Here is a 9,199-nt window from a genome sequence, read left to right as displayed (position 1 = left end):
GTGGATGTTATTATTAAAGGAGAAGGGAAAAGTGTAGTTCCTAAATTGACTAAATAAAATTTAAAGTCTGGATTGGTGTCAGAAGCAGTAACCATGCTGAAGGAACAATGGCTTGTTAACAAGGTGCCTGTTAATCAATTACAGTTTGATTTGGAATGTAAAGGTACCACACAATATTATTCAAGGGTGTGCTGCGAAGAGGCAGAATTTGAAATGTTGTTTGGACAAAGAGGGATCACTGGCAGATGTTAACCTGAAAACTAATAGAAAGAAGGGTCCTGAAGATAAAACTAACGACTTGCTTAAAAATAAAGAATTGTGTGGAGGTTCAGAAGATGGGCTAAGTTTGAAAAACATTGTTGATAAAATAACTCCTGTGAAAGGAATATGTGAAAGCCTATTCCACACTGGTGAGCAAGCTAACCACATGAGGGTTAAGTGGAAAAGGGGCGAAGGTTGAAAAAATGCCACTTTAAGTAACAAAATCTGGTTTTAAGGGATTTCGACAAAGCATGTAAATAATAAAGACAACACCATGAAAGATTGACTGTTAAGTTTAAAAGTAAAATAAAGATTAGTATTTGTATAAACTTTTGTAATGTAGTACAGAATAATCACCCATGTATTGGTTCACATTTTGTATTATATACTTAAGATCACATCCCTTTAGTTTGTTTTGCTGAAGAAAAGAAATAAAAATAGACAATAGACAATAGGTGCAGAAGTAGACCATTCGGCCCCTCGAGTCTGCACCGCCATTCTGAGATCATGGCTGATCATTCACTATCAATACCCAGTCCCTGCCTTGTCCCCATATCCCCTGATTCCCCTATCCATCAGATATCTATCTAGCTCCTTCTTGAAAGCATCCAGAGAATTGGCCTCCACCGTCTTCCGAGGCAGTGCATTCCACACCTCCACGACCCTCTGGGAGAAGAAGCTCTTCCTCAACTCTGTTTTAATTAACTGACCTCTTATTCTCAATCCATGCCCTCTGGTACTGGACTCTCCCAACATCTGGAACATATTTCCTGCCTTAATCCTATCAAATCCTTTAATTATCTTTCAATCAGATCCCCTCTCAATCTCCTCAATTCCAGTGTGTAAAAGACCAATCTCTCCAATCTCTCTGCGTGACAGCCCTGCCATCCCAGGAATCAACCTAGTGAATCTACGCTGCACTTCCTCAATTGCCAGAATGTCCTTCCTTAAACCTGGAGTCCAAAACTGTACACAATATTCCAGGTGTGGTCTCACCAGGGCCCTGCACAAATGCAAAAGGACATCCTTGCTCTTGTACTCAATTCCCCTTGTAACAAAGGCCAACATTCCATTTGCCCTCTTCACTGCCTGTTGCACTTGCTCATTCACCTTCATTGACTGGTGAACTAGGACTCCTAGGTCTCTTTGCATTTCTCCCTTACCTAAATCTACACCGTTCAGACAATACTCTGCCCTCTTGTTCCTGCTTCCAAAGTGGATAACTTCACATTTATTCACATTGAATGACATCTGCAAAGTATCTGCCCACTCACTCAGCCTATCCAAGTCTCCCTGTATTCTCCTAACATCCTCTTTGCATGTCACATTGCCACCCAGTTTAGTATCGTCAGCAAACTTGCTGATATAGTTTTCAATGCCCTCATCTAAATCGTTGACATAAATCGTAAAGAGCTGTGGTCCCAATACAGAGCCCTGTGGTACCCCACTAGTCACCTCCAGCCAGTCCGAGAAACACCCATTCACTGCTACCCTTTGCTTTCTCTCTGCCAACCAGTTTTCTATCCATGTTGAAACCCTGCCCCCAATGCCATGAGCTCTGATTTTACTCACCAATCTCCTATGTGGCTCCTTATCAAATGCCTTCTGAAAATCTAGTTACACAACATCCACTGGCTTACCCTCGTCTAACATCCTTGTTACACCCTCAAAAAACTCCAACAGATTAGTCAAGCATGATTTGCCCTTGGTAAATCCATGCTGGCTCAGCCTAATCCTATTTCTGCCATCAAGATGTGCCACTATTTCGTCCTTAATAATGGACTCAAGCATCTTCCCCACGACTGACGTTAGGCTAACAGGGCAATAGTTCTCCATTTTCTCCTTCCCTCCCTTCTTGAAAAGTGGGATAACATTAGCCACTCTCCAATCTTCAGGAACTGATCCTGAATTTAAGGAACATTGGAAAATGATTACCAATGCATCCGCAATTTCCTGAGCCACCTCTTTTAGAACCCTCGGATGCAGACCATCTGGACCCGGGGATTTATTAGCCTTCAGTCCTACCAGCCTACTCATCACAGTTTCTTTCCTAATGTCAATCTGTCTCAATTCCTCTGATATCTTATGACCCTGGCCCATCCATACATCTAGGAGATTGCTTGTGTCCTCCCTGGTGAAGACAGATCTAAAGTATGCATTAAATTCTGTTGCCATTTCCCTGTTTCCCATAACAATTTCTCCCAATTCATTCTTCAAGGGGCCAACATTGTTCTTAACTATCTTCTTTCTCTTCACATAGCTAAAAAAGCTTTTGCTATCCCCTTTTATATTCCTGGCTAGACTGAGCTCATACCTGATTTTTTCTCTCCGTATTGCTTTTTTAGTTAAGATCTGCTGTTCCTTAAAACTTTCCCAATCATCTGTATTCCCACTCATCTTAGCCCTGTCATACTTCTTTTTCTTTAATGCTATACAATCTCTGACTTCCTTTGTCAACCACTGTGGCCCCTTCCCCCTCTTTGAATCCTTCCTTCTCATTGGAATGAACTGCTTTTGCATCTTTTGTATTATGCCCAAGAATATCTGCCACTGCTGATCCACTGTCTTTCCTGCCAGGGCATCCGCCCATTTAACTTTGGCCAGCTCTTCCCTCATGGCTCCGTAGTCTCCTTTATTTAATTGCAACACTGACACCTCTGATCTGCCCCTATCCCTCTCAAATTGTAGATAAAAACTTATCATGTTATGATCACTACTTCCTAATGTCTCCTTTACTTCAAGATCACTTATCAATTCCTGTTCATTACACATCACCAAGTCCAAAATAGCCTCGTTCCTGGTTGGCTCAAGCACAAGCTGTTCCAAAAATACATCCCTTAGACACTCCACAAACTCCCTATCCTGGGGTCCAGCACCTACCTGATTCTCCCAGTTCACCTGCATGTTGAAATCTCCCATAACGACTGCATTGCCTTTAGCACATGCCAATGTTAACTCCCTAATCAACTTGTACCCAATATCCACGCTACTGTTTGGGGGCCTGTACACAACACCCATTAGGGTCTTTTTACCCTTACTGTTCCTCAGCTCAATCCACACAGACTCTACTTCCCCTGTTCCCAAGTCACCTCTTGCTAAGGACTGAATCTCATTCCTCACCAACAGGGCCACCCCACCCCCTCTTCCCATATTTCTGTCTCTACGATAACACGTATACCCTGGTACACTCAATTCCCAGGCCTGATCCCTTTGCAGCCATGTCTCCATTATCCCAACAATATCGTAGTTCCCCATTTTCATCTGAGCTTCAAGCTCATCTGTCTTATTTCTGACACTACGCGCATTCTAGTATAGAATTCTTAGCCCATTCCTCCTCTCTTTGCTTAAAACACTGTCTACTGTACCTAACTCAGCTCCTTGAACTTCCATCGGGCTAATTGCACCCTGAATTTTGAAGACCTTCTCAAGATCACCCAAACCTTCTACACATTTAACCCCATGCTCCTTCTGACCAACCGTAAATAAGTGGTTATTAAATTGGAGTCTGATGCTACAGGCATTTATTAAGGTACAAGATATTAAGATATTAAAGGAGGATATTAAAGGATATTAAAGGAAGATATTAATTGCTAAATGTTTAGATGCTAAGTTAAATGTATAACTGTATTACTCTGTAGTGAAGAACTCTTTTGTATTGTGTTGGATTCTGAAATTCTGTAAGACGCTGTATTTGTTAATTTTTCCCTGTGCTAAAAATTCTTAGAAGGATGGGGGTGTTACGAATGAGGAGCAACTCTGATGGGCAGAAGGGTGCAAAGTCGCCCCCCCCCCTTTTGAGAATCGCAAAATCACTATTATTTCGGGTCTGATATCCAGGAAATGAGAGATAAACAGCTCATACAAATTTATGAGAGAGAGGCACAGCACAGGTTGGAATGTCTCCTATTGACAGAGAGAGATTACTGCTATTGTCTCTTGGAGAAGGAATTGTGTATTGAGTACTGTTGTATTCATTGAAACCCCTCAGGGCGCAACCAGAGTGGTCTGGTTGAGGGATTGCATCATCCCAACCTGATTGACACCTGAGACCCTGTGAGTGGGGATAAAAGTAGGGTCTGGGGAAACACCCCTCAGACGCACCAGGAGAGATGCTACGAGACCTGTGGGGGCTTGTGTGTGTGTGTCCACCGTTGCCTGGGTGACGAGTCCTCCACGGAATGGTCTAGCTAAAGGATGGAGAGGTCATACGTGAATGGCCACAATAACAACGCATCGACAGAACAAGATCGTAAAAGGAAAGTCGGCAAGTTACTCTCTCTCTCTCTCTCCAACAATTGCAACACAGTGATCAGCAAATACCACAGCCTGCATGAACTGAACTGAACTTTATATTTCCATCGGACAATTCATTATCCCCTAGACAACGATAGAGCTTATTTCTTATTGATTATTATTATACCCGCACTTTTAGGTTTAGTATTGATGTCGTATATTATCTGTATATTTGCATTGATATTATTTTTGTGCATTTTTACTAATAAATACTGTTAAAAATAGTATCATCAGACTTCAATGGATACTCCTATCTTTGCTGGTAAAATACCCAGTTACGGGGTTCGTAACAAAGCACATCTGCATGGAGTGCTATTGCAGGAAAGTAGCATCCATCATCAAGGACCTCATCATTTAGGACATACCCTCGTCTCATTGCTGTCATCAGGAAGGAGGTACAGGAGTCTCAGGGCTCACACCATCAGGTTCAGGAACAATTATTACCCCTCAGCCATCAGGCTCTTGCACCAGAGGGGATATCTTCACTCACTCCATCACTGAACTGTTTTCACAACCTATGGACTGACTTTGAAGGACTCTTGTCAGGTTATTGGTAATTATTGCTTATTATTATTTCTTTTATTTTCTTTTTGTACTTGCACAGTTTGTTGTCTTTGTACATTGATTTCATGTCTATCTCATTGGGACAGTCATTGATTGTATTGTGTTTCTTGTATTTACTGTGAATATGCACAAGAAAATGAATGTCAGGATTGTTTATGGTGACATTATTGTACTTCAATAATAAATTTTCTTTGACCTGAAATCCCCAGGGCCTGATGAGATGTATGCTGGGCTACTGTGGTAGGTAAGGGAGATTGTTTGGGTTCTGACAAACATATAACTCTGTTTGCCATAGGTTCAAAGTTCAGAGTAAATTTATTATCACAGTATGTGTACCATAATAATCCTTAAGATTCATTTTCTTGCAGGCATCCTCAAAGCAAAGAAACACAATAGAATCCACACAACAAAGACAAACATCCAGTGAGCAAAAAAAAACCAAATTGTGCAAATAAACAAATAATTCACAGAAGATGAACCGCAATGTCCCTGAAAGTTAAATCCAAAACATGGAGCCTTTTGAGCACTGAGGTGCATGAAGCCGATGGCTGCAGGCCTGAGCCGCAGAGTTAGTCTAGATGACTGAAAGACATCAAATTTGTGTCTTTATTCAAGGATGGCAGGTAATTAAAGGCCTGTTAGTATAAAGTTGGTGGGGTGGAAGGGAAATTATTAGAAAAAAATCTAAATTCTAATTTCTGCAGGTCAGGATTAAATTGCACTTAATTGGAGGATAGTTAGCAATGGAGGAGGGAAGCACCAGAGGGAGATGTAGAACAGGCAGAGTGATGAGCAGAGAGAGAAGAAAAAACAAAGAACTAAATATGTCAGGGATGGGCTAAGAAGGGGAGGAGGGGCATTAACGGAAATTAGAGAAGTCAATGTTCATGCCATCAGGTTGGAGGCTACCCCAGCTGGTATATAAGGTGTTGTTCCTCCAACCTGAGTTTAGATTCATTTTGACAGTAGAGGAGGCCATGGATAGACATATCAGAATGGGAATGGGACGTGGAATTAAAATGTGTGGCCACTGGGAGATCCTGCTTTCTCTGGAGGACCGAGCATAGGTGTTCAGCGAAAAGGTCTCCCAGTCTGCGTCGGGTCTCACCAATATATAAAAGGCCACACCGGGAGCACCGGACGCAGTATACCACACCAGCCGACTCACAGGTGAAGTGTCGCCTCACCTGGAAGGACTGTCTGGGGCCCTGAATGGTGGTGAGGGAGGAAGTGTAAGGGCAGGTGTAGCACTTGTTCCGCTTACAAGGATAAGTGCCAGGAGGAAGATAGGTGGGAAGGCATGTGGGGACGAGTGGACAAGGGAGTCGCATAGAAATCACTACAGAAAGCAGAAGGGGGGAGGGAAAGATGTGGGATCCCGTTGGAGGTGGCAGAAGTTATGGAGAATTATACATTGGACCTGGAGGCTGGTGGGGTGGCGGGCGGATGAGGTGAGGGCAGATGTGGGGGAAATGGGAGAGATGCATTTGGGAGCAGAGTTGATGGTGGAAGAAGGGAAGCCCCTGTGTTTAAAAAAAGAAGACACCTCCTTTGTCCTGGAATGAAAAGCCTCATCCTGAGAGCAGATACGGCGGAGACGGAGGAATTGTGAGAAGGGGATAGCATTTTTGCAAGAGACAGGGTGGGAAGAGGAATAGTCCAGGTGAGAGTCTTTAGGCTTATAGTAGGTATCAGTATATAGGCCATCTCCAGAGATGGAGACCGAAAGATCAAGAAAGGGGAGGGAGGTGTTGGAAATGGACCAGGTAAATTTGAGGGCAGGGTGAAAGTTGGAGGCAAAGTCAATGAAGTCAATGAGCTCAGCATGAGTGCAGGAGGCAGCGCCAACGCAGCCGTCGATGTAGCGAAGGAAAAGAGGGGGATGGATACCCATATAGAATTGGAACATGGACTGTTCCACAAAGCCAACAAAAAGGTAGGCATTACTGGTACCCATACGAGTGCCCGTGGCTACACCCTTGGTTTGGAGGAAGTGGGAGGAGCCAAAGGAGAAATTATTGAGAGTAAGAACTAATTCCGCTAGACGGAGGAGAGAGGTGGTAGAGGGGAATTGGTTAGGTCTGGAATCCAAAATGAAGCGAAGAGCTTTGAGACCATTCCGGTGGGGGATGGAGGTATATAGGGACTGGATGCCCATTGTGAAAATAAGGCGGTGGGGGCCAGGGAACTTAAAATCATTGAAAAAATTCAAAGCATGAGAAGTGTCACGAGCATAGGTGGGAAGAGATTGAACAAGGGGGTATAAGACAGGTATGCAGAAATGAGTTCGGTGGGGCAGGAGCAAGCTGAGACAATAGACAATAGGTCTACCTGGACAGGCAGGTTTGTGGATCTTGGGTAGGAGGTAGAAAAGGGAAGTGCGGGGTGTGGGAACTATGAGGTTGGTGGCAGTGGATGGGAGATCCCCAGAGCTGATAAGGTTGGTGATGGTATAGGAGACAATGGCCTGGTGCTCCTTAGTGGGGTCATGATCAAGGGGTAAATAAGAGGAGGTATCAGAGAGTTGTTGCTGTGCCTTGGCCAGGTAGAGGTCAGTACACCAAACAACAACAGCTCCCCAGTGAGGTTGGGATTGGTGCGAGGGGAGCGGAGAGCAGAGCGTTCGAAAGGAGTAAGGTTGGAATTGGAACAGGGTGTGGTGAAGTTGAGACAGTTGATGTCCCATCGGCAATTAGCAATAAAGAGATCCAGAGCAGGCAGAAGACCAGAGCAGGGTGTCCATGAAGAGGAGGAGGGTTGAAGACGGGAGAAGGGGTCATTGGTGGGGATAGGAGAGTCCTTGTCAAAGAAGTAAGCTCAGAGACGGAGCCAGCGGAAGAAGAGTTCAGTGTCAGGGCATACGCAGAACTCGCTGAGGTGTGGGAGAAAGGTGAGGCCCTTAATGAGGACAGAGCCTCAGAGAGTTGAAGGTCTGAGGGAATGGTAAAGACCTGGCACGGATTAGAGATGGGATCAGGGGGGGGGGGGAGGGAGGCTGGTGGTGTCAGTGGAGAGGGAAGGGTTGGGGTGAGAGGAAGATGGAGCCTCTGAGGGCCCAGGAGCTGACGATGGGATCTGAGGGAGAGGGGATTGCAGAGTGGTGGTGGGGGAAGGGGAGATGGGAGTCACAATCCCAGCATGTGAAGACCCGGCCCGGAGTTCGAGGCTGGAGTCGCAGTCGGTGGTTGTGCAATCGCTTTGAATCTGTCCATGGTCGTTGGAACCTGCGTTGATGGTGCTGGAGTATGGATTTTCAATATGCCCTGGGTTGCTGGGGCAGCCGAGATCGACGGCCGGTCTCGGGGCCGAGATACGAAGATACATTCTTTCTGAATGTTCTGCTCTCTGTTCCCACTGCACTAATCCTAACCTCACCATCAAACCTACAGATAAGTGGGGTGCTATAGTAGTAAGGCGTATTGACCTCTACTTTGCTGAGGCCCAGAGACAACTCTTTGACATCTCTTACTTGCCCCTCGAACAGGGCCGCACTAAGGAGCACCAGGCCATTGTCTCTCGCACCATCACTGACCTTCTTAGCTCTGGGGATCTTCCTTCCACTGCCACAAACTTCATAGTTCCCACACCCCACATTTCGCGTATCTTCCTCCTACCCAAAATCCACAAAACTTTTAGTCCAGGTAGACCCGCTGTTTCAGCTTGTTCTGCCCCACTGAACTCATACCTGCATACCTTGCCTCAGTTTTATCCTGTCTAGTTCAGTCCCTTTCTACTGACATCCATGACACTGCATGCTCTGGATCTTTTAAATGATTTCAAGGTCCCCCATCATCTTATTTTTACTGTGGATGTCCAGTCCCTATACACCTCCATTCACCACCAGGAAGACTTAAAAGTTCTTTGTTTCTCTCTGGACACCAGACCCAAACAGTTACTCTTCACCACCACTCTCCTCTGCCTAGTGGAACTTGTCGTCACCCTCAATAATTTCTCCTATGGCTCCTCCAACTTCCTCCAAACAAAAGGTGAAGTCATGGGCACTTGCTTGAGTCCCAGCTATGCCTGCCTTTTTGTTGACTACATGGAACAGTCAAGCCTCCTCCACTTGCCCAAACCAGAC

This window comes from Hypanus sabinus, chromosome 21 (assembly GCF_030144855.1).
Source record: "Hypanus sabinus isolate sHypSab1 chromosome 21, sHypSab1.hap1, whole genome shotgun sequence".
NCBI lineage: Eukaryota > Metazoa > Chordata > Chondrichthyes > Myliobatiformes > Dasyatidae > Hypanus > Hypanus sabinus.
This window is presented reverse-complemented; position numbering follows the sequence as displayed.